General features: G+C 42.7%; 1 protein-coding gene across 2 annotated transcripts in view; it reads right to left on the bottom strand.

Moving 5' to 3' along the window:
* ADGRD1 (adhesion G protein-coupled receptor D1) overlaps window positions 1-18,410 on the bottom strand; it is a 367,284-nt gene that overhangs the window by 145,018 nt on the left and 203,856 nt on the right. The window lies entirely within an intron of this gene.

Consider the following 18,410-nt stretch of genomic DNA (forward strand, 5'->3'; position numbering starts at 1 on the left):
GAAACAAAGAGAGAAAGATTGGGTTAGCTGAAGTCAGAGGCAGGTTTTCAGGAACACAGTCACACAGAGAAAAGCAGAATGACAGAAAGAAACCAAATAAATGATATGGAAATGTAAAGACAAAGCCTCTTAGTGGAAAGAGCATAGGCCTGAGAGTCAGGAGAGTTCAAATCCCAACTCTACGACTTGCCTGCTATGTGATTTTGGTCATGACACTTAATATCTCTGTGACTGTTTTCTCATCCATAAAATAAGGATTAAATACCTGCTTTCCCTTCCTCTACTCTCAGAGTCCTATGTGCTACAGGGATTGTATGTGATCTGAATACAATGGCACATAGTCAGACCTTAACAAATACCACAGTTTTTATTATTATCAGAGAGAGAAACAGATTCACAAAAACAGTGAACAAGATACAGGAAAAGAGAGAATGAGTCACAGCAGACTCACAAAAGGGCACTGACAGAGAGTACTTTAAAGAAGTATACGGTTATTCAGGGAAGCAGTGTGGCCAAGTGAAAAGAGCATGGGCCTGGGAGTCAGAGGACCTGGGTTCAAATACCCCCTCTGCTACTTGACTGCTGTGTGACTTTGGGAAATCACTTCACTTCTCTGTGACTCAGTTACCTCATTTGTAAAATGGAGATTAAGACTGTGAGCTCCATTTGAGACAGGGCATATGTCTAACCTGATTAGATTTGTCAAACCCAGACCTTACTACATGTTGGGAAGCAGCGTGGCATAGTGAATAGAATACAGGCCTGTAAGTCAGGAGGTCACAGATTCTAATTCTGGCTCTGCCACTTGTCTGTGGCAAGTCACTTCACTGCTCTGGGCCTCAGTTCCCTCATTTGTAAAATGGGGATTTAGACTGTGAGCTCCATATGGGACAGGAACTGTGTCCAACCCAATTTTCCTGTATCCACATCAGCATTTAGTACAATGCCTGGTACACAGTAAGTGCTTAACAATTACCATAATTATTATCATCATTATTACTGTTTCTGGAACAGAGTAAGTGCTTAACAAATGCTAATGAAAAAAATTAAATAACACAGAGTCTGAAAGATCCAAAGAGAAAGACAGTCATGGAGAAATAGAACAGCACAAAATGGCCATTTTTGTAATGTGTATGTGCACTCACCAACTATCATTGTTTCTTATGTGAAGCAACATTGTTTCTTATGTGATCTATTGGAAAGAGCACAGGCCAGGGAGTCTGGGGACCTGGGTTCTCCTACCCCCGCCATTGCACATCAGCTAGGTGACCTCAGCCAAGTCACTTAACTTCTTTGTACCTCAGTCCCTCACTTGCAAAATGGGGATTCACTACCTGTTCTCCCTCCTTCTTAGAGCCCCATGTATGTCCTGATTAACTTTTATTTTCCCCAGCACTCAGTACAGTGCTTAACATATAGCAAGCACTTAAACACCACTATCATCATTATTTATTATGACTATTATTATCCCACAAAGGCCCAAGAGCTTTTCACTTTGGGATGCAAACCTTTGTACTCTCCCAAGTGCATAGTATAGTGCTCTGCACAAAATAAGTGTTCAAAAATACAATTGATTAATAACATAGAAAAATGGGGGATAATATTGGCCCAGTTGGCCAAGAGTTGGGAGAGCTGAACTATTTCGAGGGAGGAACTGCAGTTCTTCCCTTCTCTCCCATAGTTTAGATGCTCCATATCTTCAACCTCACTTTGAGTTTACTGACATTTATTGGGTGTTTATCACCTGCCCAATAAACAGAGCTACCAAACTGAACTCCATCCCCCGGGTGCCTGCAGTAAAGTAAAATAAATTCTGACTAGCATTACGCTGGTCCTGGGAAACAACTAAGTGAAGAACTGTTAGAGAGAACAAGATGTCACCCACACCGCAACACAAGTAGGTTGGCTTCACTGTCTACTTAGCTCAAATTGTCTGCTGGTGATTGGGGTAAAAGTATTTACCATGTTCATACTTAGGAGACCACATCCCAGGGCACTTTCCTCCAGTACAGGGCTGTGATCCAGGAGAGTTTGTCATGGTTCTGGAGACCCAACCCCAAATAGACTCATGAATAATTCCAACCTCCAGTGACAAACTAGGAAAAGCTGCTCGGGGCCCTGAAAGCCCACTGACTTTCAGGGAGGTTGAAGAGTTGTCTCCCCAAACCTGGTGCCCTTTTAGGCCTTTCTTGTTCTAAATTTGTGGACTCCAAAAGCTCAGATAAAATCTAAGACAAAATATATTTTTTTAATAGTATTTGATAAGCACTTACGATGTGCCAAGCAGTGTATTGAGTGCTAGGATAGATACAAACTAATCAGGTTGGACAAAGTCCGAGTCCCACATGGGGCTCACAGTCTTAATTCCATTTTACAGATGAGGTAACTGAGGCCCAGAGAAGTGAAGTGACTTGTCTAAAGTCACACAGCAGACAAGTGGCAGAGCTGGGATTAGAACCCAGATCCTTCTGACACCCAGGCCCATGCTCTATCCAACAGGCCAAACTGCATCTCATAATAGGTTTTGTGCAACATTTTACTCAATTCCAACTGATTCTGCTTGAATTTCAAGTGTCTCAAGGGAAAATTTCTAACACTTCCAGACCCCCGGGGAAGAACACAGTGTCTCTTCCAAGCCGCGTAATTCGGGCTAAGCAGTTGAGAAAGTGGTCGGCCTGGTGATAATTCACTGTCATATCAGTTTTGGACAGGGTAAAGACTACCTTCAAAACCAGACTGTCAGTTAATTAATCAATGGTATTTCATTCAATTGTATTCACTGAACACATACTGTGTGCAGAGAATTGTACTTAACCCTTGGGAAAGTACAATACAACAATAAACAGTCGTATTCCCTGCCCCCAACAAGCTTACAGTCTAAAGTATTTATTAGGCACTTGATCTGTGTGGAGCACTGTACTGGCAGAGAACAGTAGAGTTAATAGATACAACCCCTGTCCTCATGCAGCTTATAGTTTAGTTGGGGAGATAGACTTTGAAATAAATTACAGATAGGGGAAACAACAGAAAATAAGGACATTAACATAAGGGCTGTGGGGGTGGGATGATTATCAAAATGTTTAGGGGGTACAGACCCAAGTGCAAAGGTAATACAGAAGGGAGAAGGGAGGGAAGATGAGAAGTTAGTCAAGAAAGACTTCCTGAAAGAGATATGATTTTAGTAGGGCTTTGAAGATGGGGTGAGTGTTGATCTGTCAGATATGAAGGGGGGAGGAAGTTCCAGGCAAGTGGAAGGTGGTGAGTAAGGAATCGAGGATGAGAGAGATGAGATTGAGATCCAATAAGTAGGTTGGTGTTAGAGGGGTGAATTGTGCAAGCTGAGTTGTAGCGGGAGAAGAGTCAGGTTAGGTGAAGGGGGAGAGTTGATTGAACGTCTCAAAGCCGACGGTAAGGACTTTCTATTGGATGCGAAGATGGTTGAGCAACCATTGGAGGGTTTTGAGGAGTGGGCAGAATGCACAAGGTCGATCAATTAATTAATAGTATTTATTGAGTGCCTTCTGTGTGCAGAGCACTGTACTAGGAGCTTAAGAGAGTATAATATAACAGAGTTGGAAGACATGTTCCCTGCTACAATGAGTTTACAGTCTAGAGGATGAGTTTACGTGATTTGTTTAGGAAAATGATCCAAGCAACAGAGCTGTATGTATTACACCAAACAATTGGTGCTTGGAACAAAGTTTGACGCATAGTAAAGGCTTAAGAAATACTATTATTATTGTTAATATTAAATGATCACCTTACTGACAAATTAGCTCATGTCCCAAGCTCCAAACTTTCCTGGGATTTTTTTGTTCTGTACATGTGAGAAGCAAACAACCCTTCCCTGCTATCAACATCTTCAGGCTGAGATCATCACCTAATCTTATCAGCTCAATGAAGAACTGTGGTATTTGTAAAGCTCCTACTATGTGCCAAGCATTGTACAAAGCAATGTACATGTAAGCAAGGCTGGGTCCTCTGTCCCGACTAGCTTCTCAGGGACCTTTCTGGGGCCCTCTGCCACTCATCTGCTGTGTGGCCTTGAGCAAGCCATTTAACTTCTCTGTGTCTCAGTTATCTCATCTATAAAATGTAAAAAGACTGTGAGCCTCAGGTGGGACAACCTGATTACCTTGTATCTACCCCAGTGTTTAGAACAGTGCTGGCACATAGTAAGCACTTAAAAAATACCATAATTATAGACTTTTACTTGAGCCTTCTGGTGGTTACGTATGATGCTTCAATAACCAGAATTTTTGAGTATTTAGAATCTCTTTCCTCCAAAATACCAGGTAATGAAGGTTTTGCTGCCCTACCCAAGATCGGCTGCCTTTTAATCCAGATTGTAAATTCCTCAAGGGAAGGGATCAGGTCTGCCAAATCTTTCCCAAGTGCTTAGTACAGTGCTGGGCACAGAATAAGTGTTCAATAAATTACACTGATTGATGATTCTGGCTCCTGGCCTGATCATTATTTTTGTGTAATGTTCAGCTCATGGAGGAAAAATCTCTCTCCCTCCTGCCATCTTGACAAAAACTTGCTAAAATCAGGCTGATCTTTCACCATGCCTTTGCTAAGCAGATTCTCTGCTGGCAGAGAGTCAGGTCTTCTGGCATGCTGCGTATCCTGGGATATTAATAAAAGTGAAACTTCTTCTATAGATCATTTCCTTGGCAAGAGGGTCTGTGGCATCTTGTCTTGGTTAGGGAAAGTGCAAATGCCCAAAAATAGCAATTGGAATTGAGTGAAAGGGTGACTTTCTTGGAACAATGCAAACCACATCGACAGTTCCTGCTGCCTCCTGAGGATGATGTGGACTGCCTCTCCTCCTCAACACAAATAACAACGGGGCCCATCCTTCTCTGGTTTCAGTTTCCCTTCCCATAATCTTTGCTCTATCTGGAAGCCTAGATTCATTTTCCCCTCCCAGCCTTGGAGATGCCATTAGCAAATACGTTATTCTTCCCTCCATAGCTGCAGGTTGTGTTGCCTCACCAAAGTGGAGCCAAAAGACTCATGGGAAAAATGGGTTTGGTGATGGTAGTCAGGGGCTGGAGATTGGTCTGGGAGTCACGTGGAATTGAGGAGCAAGAAAGACTTATGAAGCCTATCTTCTGCACCTCTATCAAGAGTCACTTTGGGTAAGGGAAGGAATTTAAGAAAATAGGCAGTATCTCTGTAAACAATATACCATCAAATACCATACGCCAAATCAAGATTAAAAACACAACACATTCAGTAGATGGTGCAGGAAATTTGGATGAGAAATCCCTCTAGATTGTAAGTTCCTTGCGGGCAGGGAATGTGTCTACCAACTCTGTTATACTATACTCTCCCAAGTGCTCAGTATAGTACTCTGCACATAGTAAGCAGCCAATCAGTGGTATTTATCCAGTGCAGAGCACTGTAGTAAGCACTTTGGAGTAAGCACTTTCGATACAACAGAAACAACCAGACACATTCCCAGCCATTAACGAACTTACAATCTAGAGAGTCAATAAATACGATTGATTGATATATGGCTGCCACTTCCCAGAGTGTTCTGGCTCTTGCCCTAGAAATAAAACAATAGTCCCTTTCCACTTGGGAAGCTCTCAATAGACCCAGGACCTTGTTTTTCAGGGATTCTATATATGCAAAGTTCTCAGAACTGTCCAAGTTCCTTTTACCTGAATTAAGTCCACAGAATTTAATTCAGAATGAGGCTAGAGAAAGGAACACTGATTTGACAACTTCAGTCAGGATCCAAATTTAAAGATTTTTTTCATACCAAGGGGAGAGTTGTGGGTTTTTTTAAAAAATTGATAATTCAACGAAACTTGTCCTGACCGTTGCTCTGTTTCAGGCTAAATGTTATTTGTTTCATTGAGAGAATCAAAACATGGGCCAAATCTGATACAGACAGAGCAGCCGAGTGATAAAGACACAAATAATTTCAAGTTTTGCCTCTTGCTGCCTATAAATCATTTTGTCACAGGCCAGTGCCAACCTCGCATCTGAGGGCCACATGGGTTATAAATTTTTCCAACGGCATTATTATTTTTGTGAAATATGAGGAAAGCTGTTACAATTGTAAATCCCTGGTGTTTAGCTCAAGACTAAACGGGCCTAGTTTTGACTGTCCCCTATCTTACAATCTATTCCTATATTGGTCTTGCACCTTCATATTCACTTCACAAATTCTGTTGGCATTGTTTGACGTGAATTTAAGCCATGACTGTAAGAACATTCATGACACCTGAGCCCTCCCTTTATTGGAGAATAGTATCAAAGGCACCATTCTTTGCATATTCATATTTTTGTGCAGTAATAAATATGCCACTGTGCTTTTTTCATTCCCAGTGCCAGTAGACAAGCAGTCCTTTTAAGACATGCACTCCCACAGGAGAGTTTCATATGGTGAAGAGTTCGTTTTGATTCATGGTTAGATTGGGGCCTATAATTTCATGGCATCAAAAAAATATTAAACAGCATAAGGGAAATCAACAATTGCTGTTATACTTTGGGCCCAGATTTGGGCTTCTATTCCATTGTATCTACAGCACAGAACCGCTTGAATGACACCCTAAGGTTTTCGGCAAAGGAATTACCTTCCCTGAATTGTTGAAGTGAGCCAACCTTTTTGGAAAAAAATCTTATTCTCCTCTAATTCTGAGAAGGATTTTAAAACATGGGATATCAAGCAAGAGAGAGGGAGAAATGGTAAAACTGTGAAATGAAGAGTGTGGCGGGGAAGAGGAGGAGGAGGGAAAAAAAGTAAAGGAGGAGAAGGAGGAGAAAAGAAAAACAATTTAATTTATGACAACTGATGACAGTTTGTGAGTAGTCAATCCTTTCTGGACTTGCTCCAAGAAATAAGTGCAGCCCAAAGAGTTGAGCACTTCTCATATATCCAAATAATTCAAAGGGATATTTGAAGAAAGTGGGGAAGTCCATAGTCGTGAAGTAGCTCCACCACTTACCTGCTGTGTGACCTTAGGTGAGTCACTTAACTTCTCCTTTCCTCATTTACCTCAACTGTAAAATAGGCCTTAAATGTCTGTTCTCCCTTCTTCTTAGACTCTGAGTCCCATGTCCATAGCCACCCTGATAAGCATAATTTCTAATATATATATACACACATATATATATAATACACAGGCAAATAAAATGTCTCCAGGGAACCACTTTGTGCCATTCCAAAGACAGACCTGTAGGGATTACTGAGATTGGCTGAATTAATCGACAAATTATTTATGGACACAAGGAGCTATGCTCTAATAATGGCGACAAACATAAAACTATTAAAAATAGTGCCATCCAATAAGTGACTTAAGGTAGAGTTGTAGGTATTATGCACAATGTGCTCAGGATGAGTAGAAAGAAAAGCACAGATGCTGGAGATTGCTAGTGGGGTATATGTAACTTCAAAGGCCAGAATCTAAATTGGGGAATTGTGGGAAGGGCTTATGGGGGGAGGTATTAGTCTAGGGGTGACATTATACCCCTATAGACAGTCCAAAAATGATCATTTCTACTAAAATGGGTTTTAAATAGATGATCAAAGCTGTCAGGTTGGGACAGGGTCACCAAAATATCTTAAAAGAATTCAGATGTGCGAATCTCTCTATCATGGAGTCTCAACTGGGATTTAGATCTAAACTGGGAGTTAGAGGACCTGGGCTCTAATCCTGGAACTGACACTTGCCTGCTGTGTGAACTTAGGCAGGGCACTTAAATTGTCTATGCCTCAGTTTCCTCAACTGTAAAATGGGGATTCAATACCTGTTCTCCCCCTACTTAGACTTTGAACCCCATGTGGGACAGGAACTTTGCCTGACCTAATTAACCTACCCCAGTGCTTAGAAGACAAAGATGAAGAAGAAGCAACGATGAAGAAGAAGAAACTGGAACAAGAATAGGACATCGAATCAAAAAGGGACTTTTGTTTGGAAGCATTTTCAAAGGCAAAATTTGTTTTAGTAAAGAAAATAGTGGTTTTCTACTTCAAAAGATCTAAAAAATGCATCCACCTTTAATTTTGCCCCTTACACAACCATGTTTCCCTTTAAACCACCTTCTCATTTTGGAAGAGAATCTGCCTAATAGATCTTCCTAGAATATATCCCACATAAACCACTGGCTGTTTAAAAAGAGAGTGAAGGGCCCTGTTTGAAAAAAGTTCCAAATGAGATACCTTACTCCCAGACATGGGGAGCTACTTGTAAAAACAAAGGCAAGGAATAATAATTATTAGGCATCTGTTAGATGTTTATTATGTGCTCACACACAAGATAATGAAATTGGAAAAAAATCCTGTTCTACCAGAGTCTGGCAAGATCGTAATCTATTTTATTCCCATTTTACAGATGAGACAATTGAGGCCCAGAGAACCTAAGTGACTTGCCCAAGGTCACACAACAGGGCTGTGATGGAGCTGGGACTCAAATCCAGGTTTTCTATCTAGTCACCTGCTCTTTCCACCGGCATCTTGTAAATAATCCACTGGGAGCAGATATAAAGTACAATCATCAACATGATTTTGGCCAATATACCCTTTCACTTTAGATCTGATTTCTTTCCTCAATTCTGTGGTCTCCACAACCCGAGAATTTCACTTTGTGTATTGAAGTTTCTAGTCTTCTGAAAATACATAGGTTGATCACCTTAAACCAGTAGACTCTACCTTTCTTCTTCACTTTCATTTGTTACTGAACAACAGAAGATGCCAGAGAGCCTGACTCTGGTTATTAAAGACCTTTGGTCAGGTTGAAAAAAATCTTCCATCTTAGTAAGCAACCTGTCCTAATCCCTCAGCGGCAATCTGTGGCACCACACACAGCTAAATGAGAGACACCATTAGCTTGCTGGTTACCTCTGCAGCACAAAAGAAAAAGTACTCATCATTTTGACATCCTGTTATTTAGTGGCACTTCTTCACCTTAAACCTATTTATTTTCAATCATTAGACATGCTCAGAACTGCCATTTGCTAGACAGTTTACTCCTAAACATATCTAATGCACTCCAGATTCCTACATTACCTGTTTATAGAAAACTTTTCTCATACTGACACTAAAACGGTGTTGTCATCTCCCCCAAAATTCAAACCCAAAGTAATTCACTCAGGAAATGTGGTTATGTTTTTTCAAGTCAACCAGGCAAGTTTGATTATCAAGGAATAGGACTTTAAAAAAAGTAGCTGAGAATAGATTGGCAGAGCTGAATCTCTGATAAGAGAATTTGTTGGGCTTTTTTTTTCCTTTGAGATAAAATGCATCTTTATTTGAAGCCTTAGATCAAACTAGTAAAATGGCAATGATGTTTGATGAAAATAATCATTATGGTGATATTTAAGTATTTACTGTTTGCCAAGCACTGGGATAGATACAAAATAATCAGGTTGGACACAGTCCCTGTCCACATGAGGCTCACAGTATTAATCTCCATTTTACAGATGAGATAACTGAGGCACAGAGAAGGGAAATTACTAGCCCAAAGTCACCCAGCAGACAAGTGGCAGAGCTAGGATTAGAAACCAGGTCCTCTGTCTCCTAGGTTTATACTCCTCCCACTAGGCCATGCTGCTTCTTGGCTTGCTTAATCATCCTGTCAGAGTTTACCCATAAACTTCTGGTGAATACAGAAGGAGTTTCCATAAGTGGCAAAATCTCTGGCCAATTTTGCAGGTGAAACCTCCGTAGTTGGGGACAGCATGCTAACCTGTCTCCCCAGCATAACTGCCAGTCGAGGAGGAAAGCTCACGTGACTTCTGCCTTCACCTGGGCCAGGTAGGCAATCCTCCTAATGATAAATGCCAAGAGATGACGGGATGGTTTCTGTAAAGTGCGGCCAAGAACTTGGCAGGGGAGCCTAAGCCATAAATGCCAACTCAAGACCCATGAATTCAGATTCCATTTCCATCACTGATCATCTTAGAGTAGACCTTTCACCCCTCTAATTAGCTTATTTGAAATTTAGCTCATCCACTCACACTGCATCAGCTATCACCACTACATGGATAGTTCAAACTACAGCTCCAGCCCTAACCTCTCTCTTTCTCTGCAATCTCTCACAGTGGGCAGAGACTGTAATTATTCTATTGGGTGTACTCTTGCAAGCTTATAGTACAGTGTTCTGCATACAGTAAGCTCTCCAAAAATGTCACTGACTGATTGATTTCTACTTGGAATTCCCACTGAGACTTAAAATTCAACATGTTGAAGGTTAAACTCATCTTCCCACCCAAACCCTTGTCTTCATTGGACTTTCCCATCATTTCTGTAACATCAGCATCCTCCCAGTCTCACAAGCTCAGCATTATCTTTGACTCACCTCCTTTCATTCATTCATTCATTCATTCATTCAATAGTATTTATTGAGCGCTTACTATATGCAGAGCACTGTACTAAGCGCTTGGGATGAACAAGTCGGCAACAGATAGAGACAGTCCCTGCCGTTTGACGGGCTTACAGTCTAATCGGGGGAGACGGACAGACAAGAACAATGGCAATAAATAGAGTTGAGGGGAAGAACATCTCGTAAAAACAACGGCAACTAAATAGAATCAAGGCGATGTACAATTCATTAACAAAATAAATAGGGTAACGAAAATATATACAGTTGAGCGGACGAGTACAGTGCTGTGGGGATGGGAAGGGAGAGGTGGAGGAGCAGAGGGAAAAGGGGAAAAAGAGGGTTTAGCTGCGAAGAGGTAAAGGGGGGGTGGCAGAGGAAGTAGAGGGAGAAGAGGAGCTCAGTCTGGGAAGGCCTCTTGGAGGAGGTGAGTTGTAAGTAGGGTTTTGAAGAGGGAAAGAGAATCAGTTTGGCGGAGGTGAGGAGGGAGGGCGTTCCGGGACCGCGGGAGGACGTGGTCCAGGGGTCGACGGCGGGATAGGCGAGACCGAGGGACGGTGAGGAGGTGGGCGGCAGAGGAGCGGAGCATGCGGGGTGGGTGGTAGAAAGAGAGAAGGAAGGAGAGGTAGGAAGGGGCAAGGTGATGGAGAGCCTTGAAGCCTAGAGTGAGGAGTTTTTGTTTGGAGCGGAGGTCGATAGGCAACCACTGGAGTTGTTTAAGAAGGGGAGTGACATGCCCAGATCGTTTCTGCAGGAAGATGAGCCGGGCAGCGGAGTGAAGAATAGACTGGAGCAGGGCAGTCCTCCTCCTCCGATCATCATAGCACTTACCAACTGCCCACCTACTCACTGTACCTCAATCTTGTTTACTTCATTGCTGACCCTTTGCCCAGGTCTTCCCTCTGGCCCAGAACTCCCTAACCTCTCATAATAATAATAATGTTGGTATTTGTTAAGCGCTTACTATGTGCAGAGCACTAGTCTAAGCGCTGGGGTAGATACACGGTAATCAGGTTGTCTCACGTGAGGCTCACAGTCTTAATCCCCATTTTACAGATGAGGGAACTGAGAGGCCCAGAGAAGTTAAGTGGACTTGCCCACAATCACACAGCTGACAGGTAGCAGAGCAGGGATTCAAACCCGTGACCTCTGGCTCCCAAGCCCGTGCTCACACCACTGAGCCACGCTGCTTCTCATTTACAACATACCACAACTCTCCCCACCTTTCAAGCCTTATTAAAATCACTTCTCCTCCAAGAGGCCTTCCCCAACTATGCCCTCATTTGTCCTCTTCCCTCTCCCTTTTGCATCACACTTGGATCTGTAACCTTTAAGTACTTGAATCACCATCTGTTCCTTCCATAATTCATTTTAATGCCTGTCTCCCCACTAGACTGTAAACTCCCTGTGAATAAGGAACATTTCTACCAACTCTGTCACTTTGTTCTTTCCCCAGCACTTATACAGTGATCTGCTTACTGTAAGCACTTTATAAATATTGATTACATATCTTTATACTTGGTTACTTCCTACCTCTATGTCTCTCCTACTGAACTGCAGAGAGTGAACGTCTTGTGGGCAGGGAATGTCACTCTTCATTGTTAAATTGTACTTTCCTAAGCACTTAATAGAGTGTTCTGCATATGGTAAGCTCATAATAAATGCGCTTGAATGAACTGCAGGCTGTAAGATCATCTTCTAGGCTGTAAGCTTGCTGTGGGCAGGGAATGTGTCTGCTTATTGTTACATTGTACTCTTCCAAGTGCTTGGTACAGTGCTCTGCACAAAGTAAGCACTCGATAAATACAACTGAATAAATACGATTGAATGAACTAAAAGCACCTTAACACCTCTATTGTATGGTACTCTCCAAAGTGTTTGGAACAGTGTTCTGCACACAGTAAGCACATAATAATAATAATGATGTGCCAAGCACTCTTCTAAGTAGTAGGGGAGATACAAGGTAATCAGGTTGTCCCACTTGGGTCTCAGAGTCTTAATCCCCATTTTACAGATTTTAAGCTGCTGAGAAGCAGCGTGGTTCAGTGGAAAGAGCATGGGCTTGGGAGTCAGAGTTCATGGTTTCTAATCCCAACTCTACCACTTGTTAGCTGTGTGACTTTGGGCAAGTCACTTAACTTCTCTGAGCCTGTTTCCTCATCTATAAAATGGGGATTAAGACTGTGAGCTCCACATAGGACAATGTGATAACCTTGAATCCTCCCCAGCGCTTAGAACAATGCTTCTCACATAGTAAGCGCTGAACAAATACTGTCATTATTATTATTAGATGAGGTAACTGAGGCACAAAGAAGTTAAGTAACTTGCCCAAACTAACACAGCTGACAAGTGGTGGAGCTGGGATTAGAACTCACGTCCTCTGACTCCCAAGCCCATGCTCTTTCCACTAAGCCATGCTGCTTCTCATAAACTCTTCAAGAATGTCTTTGAAGGATAAGGAGGTGAGAAGAATTTAAAACCTTAATGTAATAATAAAACCCAACTAAAATATCAATATAAATAATAATAATAGTATTTGATAAGTGCTTACAATGTGTCAAGCCCTTTTTCTAGTACTGGGTTAGACAAAAGTAAATTAGGTCAGACTCAGTCCTTGTTCCAAATGGGACTGACAGTCTAAGAAGGAGGGAGAACCGATATTGAATCTTCAAATTTACAGTTGAGGAAAGTGAGGCATAGAGAAGTTAAGTGATTTGCCCAAGGCCACACAGCAGGCAAAGGTATAGCCAGGATTATGGTGATCATTCTCATTTTTGCTACCCTCTCTATTCAATTCAAAAATAAAACAAAACATATTGTCATGGAATAATAACTAGCTTTTAATAGCATCTGGATGTTACTTCTCTAAACACCAGAAAGAATTCCAAAGTCAGAGTTATGAAATGACTTGGTTTAGCTCATAAAGTTAAAACATGGCAAGATTAATTCCTTTGAAAATTAGACTAAAAACAGATGATCTGTTTATGGTAAATGCCATTCTAAAATAGATTCCTGCAGTCAAGGGGTAAGCCTCCAACATTAAGAATTATTTTTAAAAAGCCATAAACCCACAACCCAGATAACAGCCAATTTAGAAAGTCTGTTGGACAGAGGTGAAAAGTGTGGTGAGAAGGGAAAGAAGGGGCCGGGGGAGCGGTGATGGAGGGGGAGAGTCTAATTCTTAGTCATTGATAATCCAGTGGAATTTGCTCATTAATCTGTTTAATGGCTATTCCACATTCACCTCCTGTAATCACTTTCCAACACATTTTTAATTTCTCCAGTTTTCTCTGAGGCAAATACTTTCACCACAAGTCTCCATCATTCTAGTAATTGCCAACCAGTTCTGTTGGGAAAGTGATATTGGGTATTTAGCTACAGCTGGGAATCAAACAAACTCAAGCGCAGTTTAAACGTCAGAGATACTGGTTAAAACAAAGCAGGTTTTCAGGATTTGGAAATTTTCTTTCACTCTGCACAGAGACAACGAGAGTGATGATTGGGTCTAGGTGCAGCAAAAAACCAATGCAAGACTCAGTGGGATTCTGTTTGGCTTTTCTATGTTAAAATGTGATTATGGAAAGAAGGAGAAAAATGACAAACAAACTTGAGGTTCAAGACAAATCTTGGCAATCATATGAACACACTTGAAAAATACAAGTTTAGTCCATGTCTCCCCTACTCACACTCACACTCCTCTGCAGAAAAGCTTTGCTCCAAAGAGCTATTTACTTATTCTGCCCTTGGGTCCGGAGATGTAATCCCCACAGAGATTTGTATAAGTATCATAGGGTGGAATCTGGCCTGGGGTGAATAAAAGGATATTTGGCCCAGCATATTAACCAATTTACATTAGCTGTAATTGAGCCCTCTTTAAAAAGGTAAAATTTGGAGTAGCTTAGAGAGTTTTGGCAATAAATGGAAGAGCTTGTTCATCCCTAGCCAGGATTGCTCAATAGTGAAAAGTATTCCCAGGAAAAATCATAACCCAGGATTTGGAAAGGCCAATTTATTTCAGCATTTCAATGTTTCAAAATGAACTCGAGGGGCCAGAGGATTTAATCTCCTTATAACACCCAACATCGGGTTGGCTCACCAGGACTGTGCACCCCAAAACAAAACTGGAGAGTTGCATAATAAACCTGTGAATTCAGGACCATCTCAGGAAGATTCAAACACAGAAATCACCAGGCAATCCTGATCCATTTCCCCTTTGCCTAGTTATTGGTTATTTCACATTGATTTTATCAGACTGGAGAAAGAAAGCAGGTTTGTTTGTTCACTGATTGAAGACAATTTGGGCATAAACTAGGGGAATCTCATCAAGAAGCTACCTGGGAATTGTGGATCTGGGAATTTATCTGATGGTACTGTATCTACCCCAGCCCTTAGCATAGTGTTTGGCTTATTGTAAGCACTTAAAAATACTATATTATTGGCGAGGAGCTGGCTGTGGTGGACAAATGTGAATTCATCTTCATCAATGGCATTATTAAGCCCTTACTTTGAGCAAAGCACTGTACTGAGCAAAGCACTGTACTAAACACTTGGGAGAGTGCAATACAACAGAGTTGGGAGGAACATGCGCGACCCACAACAAGTTCACAGGTCTTTAAAGTTGACACAGTCCCGTCCTCAGAAAATTACAATGATGTTTCTTAAAGATTAAAGTTCAACCAATTTTATACAATTCCTCTAGACTCTAAATTCCTCTTCTAGATGATAACCTCCTCCAATAGCCTCTAAGCTGTTTTTTTTGTGGTATTTGTTAAGAGTTTACTATGTTCCAGGCACTTTACTGTACCACAATAATCAGATTGGACACAGTCCCTGACCCACATAGGGCTCACAGTCTTAATCCCCATTTTACTGTTGAGGTAACTGAAGCATCAAATGTCTTGCTCATACCTCTCTGCCTCGAACTACCTCCCACTTCAAATCTGACAGACCACTGCTCTCCCAGTCTTCAAGGTCCTAATAAAATCTTGTCTCCTCCAGATAGACTTCTCTGACTATTCTCTCATGATAATAATAAAACATGGTATTTGTTAAGCGCTTACTATGAGCCAGACACTGTACTCAGCACTGGGCTGGATACAGGCATATTGTATTGGATACAGTCCCTGTCTCTCGTGGGGTTCAGTCTTGATCCCCATTTTACAGATGAGGTAACTGGAGGCACGGGGGGGGGGGGTGAAGTGACTTGCCCAAGGTCACCTAGTAGACAAGTAGAGGAGCCAGGCTAGAACCCATGACCTTCTGACTCCCAGGCCCATGCTCCATTCACTGTGCCATGCTGCTTCTCTCATCTCTCCACCAAATTTTTCCCCAACATTTGAGTCCTCACTCCCTAAGCACTTAGGTACTTACCTCACCTCCCTCCCCAAAGCCCTTTTATGCTTAACTCTGAATTGTGTTGCTTTCTCCTACCTGTAATTTATTTTAGTGCCTACCTCCCTTTCTAGATTCTAAATTCCTTGAGGGAAGGGATCAGTAAATGCTCAATAAATACCATTGACTGATTGGCTATACTTTCCCAAGTGTTTATTAGAGTGCTGTATGGAGAGTGAACACTCAATAAACAGTATTGATGGACTGATTGATTGGTCTGCAAAGGATGTGCACACTAAGTGCTGTTTCTTCTGATGATGATGGTGACAATAATGTGCACCTTCCATTTTGCCCAAAGGGTCCTTGGATAGGCCAACCAGGCATCAAAATGTGTCCTGAATAAATCTGGAGGAAGCAAAATTTCAGGTCATAACCTGTGAGATCTGCAAAGCATATAAATCGATAGTAATATTATCTAAATTTCCTTTAACACTTTTCTTCCTAAAAACTCAGGAATCTTTCATCCATAATTTTATTTTATCCTTTCAAGTCCCCATGAGTTGGAGAGGACAGAGAGTATTTAAGCCCATTTTAATGAAGGGTGATTTGCAACAACATAATAAATTCCTTGAGGATAAGGTTCACGTCTATGAAGTCTTTCATAATCCCTCGAGCATTTAGTACAGTGCCCTACACAGAGTAAGCACTCAGTAAATACAGGCAAGAATTAAGTGACTGCCAACAGTTAAAAGAGGAGTAGCCTTGACTAGTGGAAAGAGCAGGGGCTTAGGAGTCAAAGGACCTGGTTTCTAATCCTGACTTTGCAGTTGACTGCTATGTGACCTTGGGCAAGTCACTTGCCAAATTGTACATTCCAAGCGCTTAGTACAGTGCTCTGCACACAATAAGTGCTTGATAAATACGATTGAATGAACGTCTCTGTGCCTCAGTTTCCTCATCTGTATAATGGGGATTCAAATGCCTGTTCTCCCTCTTACTTAGACTTTGAGTCCCATGTGAAACAGGGACTGTGTCTGATCTGATTAACTTGTTTCTACCCTACTACTTAGAACAGTGCTCAAGTCGCAACAAGTCCTTATAATAATGTTGGTATTTGTTGAGCGCTTACTATGTGCAGAGCACTGTTCTAAGCGCTGGGGGAGATACAGGGTCATCAGGTTGTCCCATGTGAGGCTCACAGTCTTCATCCCCATTTTCCAGATGAGGTAACTGAGGCCCAGAGAAGTGAAGTGACTTGCCCACAGTCACACAGCTGACAAGGGGCAGAGCGGGGATTCGAACCCATGATTTCTGACTCCGCAGCCCGTGCTCTTTCCACTGCAACGATACAAATAATAATAGTAGCCCCTAATCATACTGTGGGAGCAGAGCTGAGCTAGAACTTCAGATCTTTTAACATTAGAGCCATTGTCCTGGACCATGTCTGATGAAACCAGCAGCCGCTCACATGGCCGATCATTCTCGGTCTCCTACGCTGGAGCCTCCTCCCCCTCCCATCCTTTAACTGTTGGAGTTCCTCAAGGGTCAGTTCTTGGCCCTCTTCTGTTCTCCATTTACACTCACTCCCTCGGTGAACTCATCCGCTCTCACGGCTTTGACTACCATCTCTACGCAGATGACACGCAGATCTACATCTCCGCCCCTGTCCTCTCCCCCTCCCTTCAGGCTCGCATCTCCTCCTGCCTCCGGGACGTCTCCACCTGGATGTCGGCCCGCCACCTAAAACTCAACATGAGCAAGACTGAGCTCCTCATCTTCCCTCCCAAACCCAGTCCGCTCCCAGACTTCTCTATCACCGTGGATGGCACGACCATCCTTCCCGTCCCGCAGGCCCGCAATCTCGGTGTCATCCTTGACTCGTCCCTCTCGTTCACCCCACACATCCTATCCGTTACCAAGACCTGCCGGTTTCACCTCTACGATATCGCCAAGATCCGCCCTTTCCTCTCCACCCAAACGGCTACCTTACTATTACGGGCTCTCGTTATATCCCGGCTAGACTACTGTGTCAGCCTTCTCTCTGACCTCCCTTCCTCCTCTCTCGCCCCGCTCCGGTCTATTCTTCACTCCGCTGCCTGGCTCATCTTCCTGCAGAAACGATCTGGGCATGTCACTCCCCTTCTTAAACAACTCCAGTGGTTGCCTATCGACCTCCGCTCCAAACAAAAACTCCTCACTCTGGGCTTCGAGGCTCTCCATCACCTTGCCCCTTCCTACCTCTCCTCCCTTCTCTCTTTCTACCGCCCACCCCGCACGCTCCGCTCCTCTGCCGCCCACCTCCTCACCGTCCCTCGGTCTCGCCTATCCCACCGTCGACCCCTGGGTCACGTCCTCCCGCGGTCCTGGAACGCCCTCCCTCCTCACCTCCGCCAAACTGATTCTCTTTCCCTCTTCAAAACCTTACTTAAAAAACACCTCCTCCAAGAGGCCTTCCCAGACTGAGCTCCTCTTCCCCCTCTACTCCCTCTGCCATCCCCCCTTTACCTCTCCGCAGCTTAAGCCTCATTTTCCCCTTTTCCCTCTGCTCCTCCACCTCTCCCTTCCCATCCCCACAGCACTGTACTCGTCCGCTCAACTGTATATATTTTCGTTACCCTATTTATTTTGTTAATGAATTGTACATCGCCTTGATTCTATTTAGTTGCCATCGGTTTTTACGAGATGTTCTTCCCCTTGACGCTGTTTAGTGCCATTGTTCTTGTCTGTCCGTCTCCCCCGATT

The sequence above is a fragment of the Ornithorhynchus anatinus genome, chromosome 2, assembly GCF_004115215.2.
Source record: "Ornithorhynchus anatinus isolate Pmale09 chromosome 2, mOrnAna1.pri.v4, whole genome shotgun sequence".
In the NCBI taxonomy this organism is placed as follows: Eukaryota; Metazoa; Chordata; class Mammalia; order Monotremata; family Ornithorhynchidae; genus Ornithorhynchus; species Ornithorhynchus anatinus.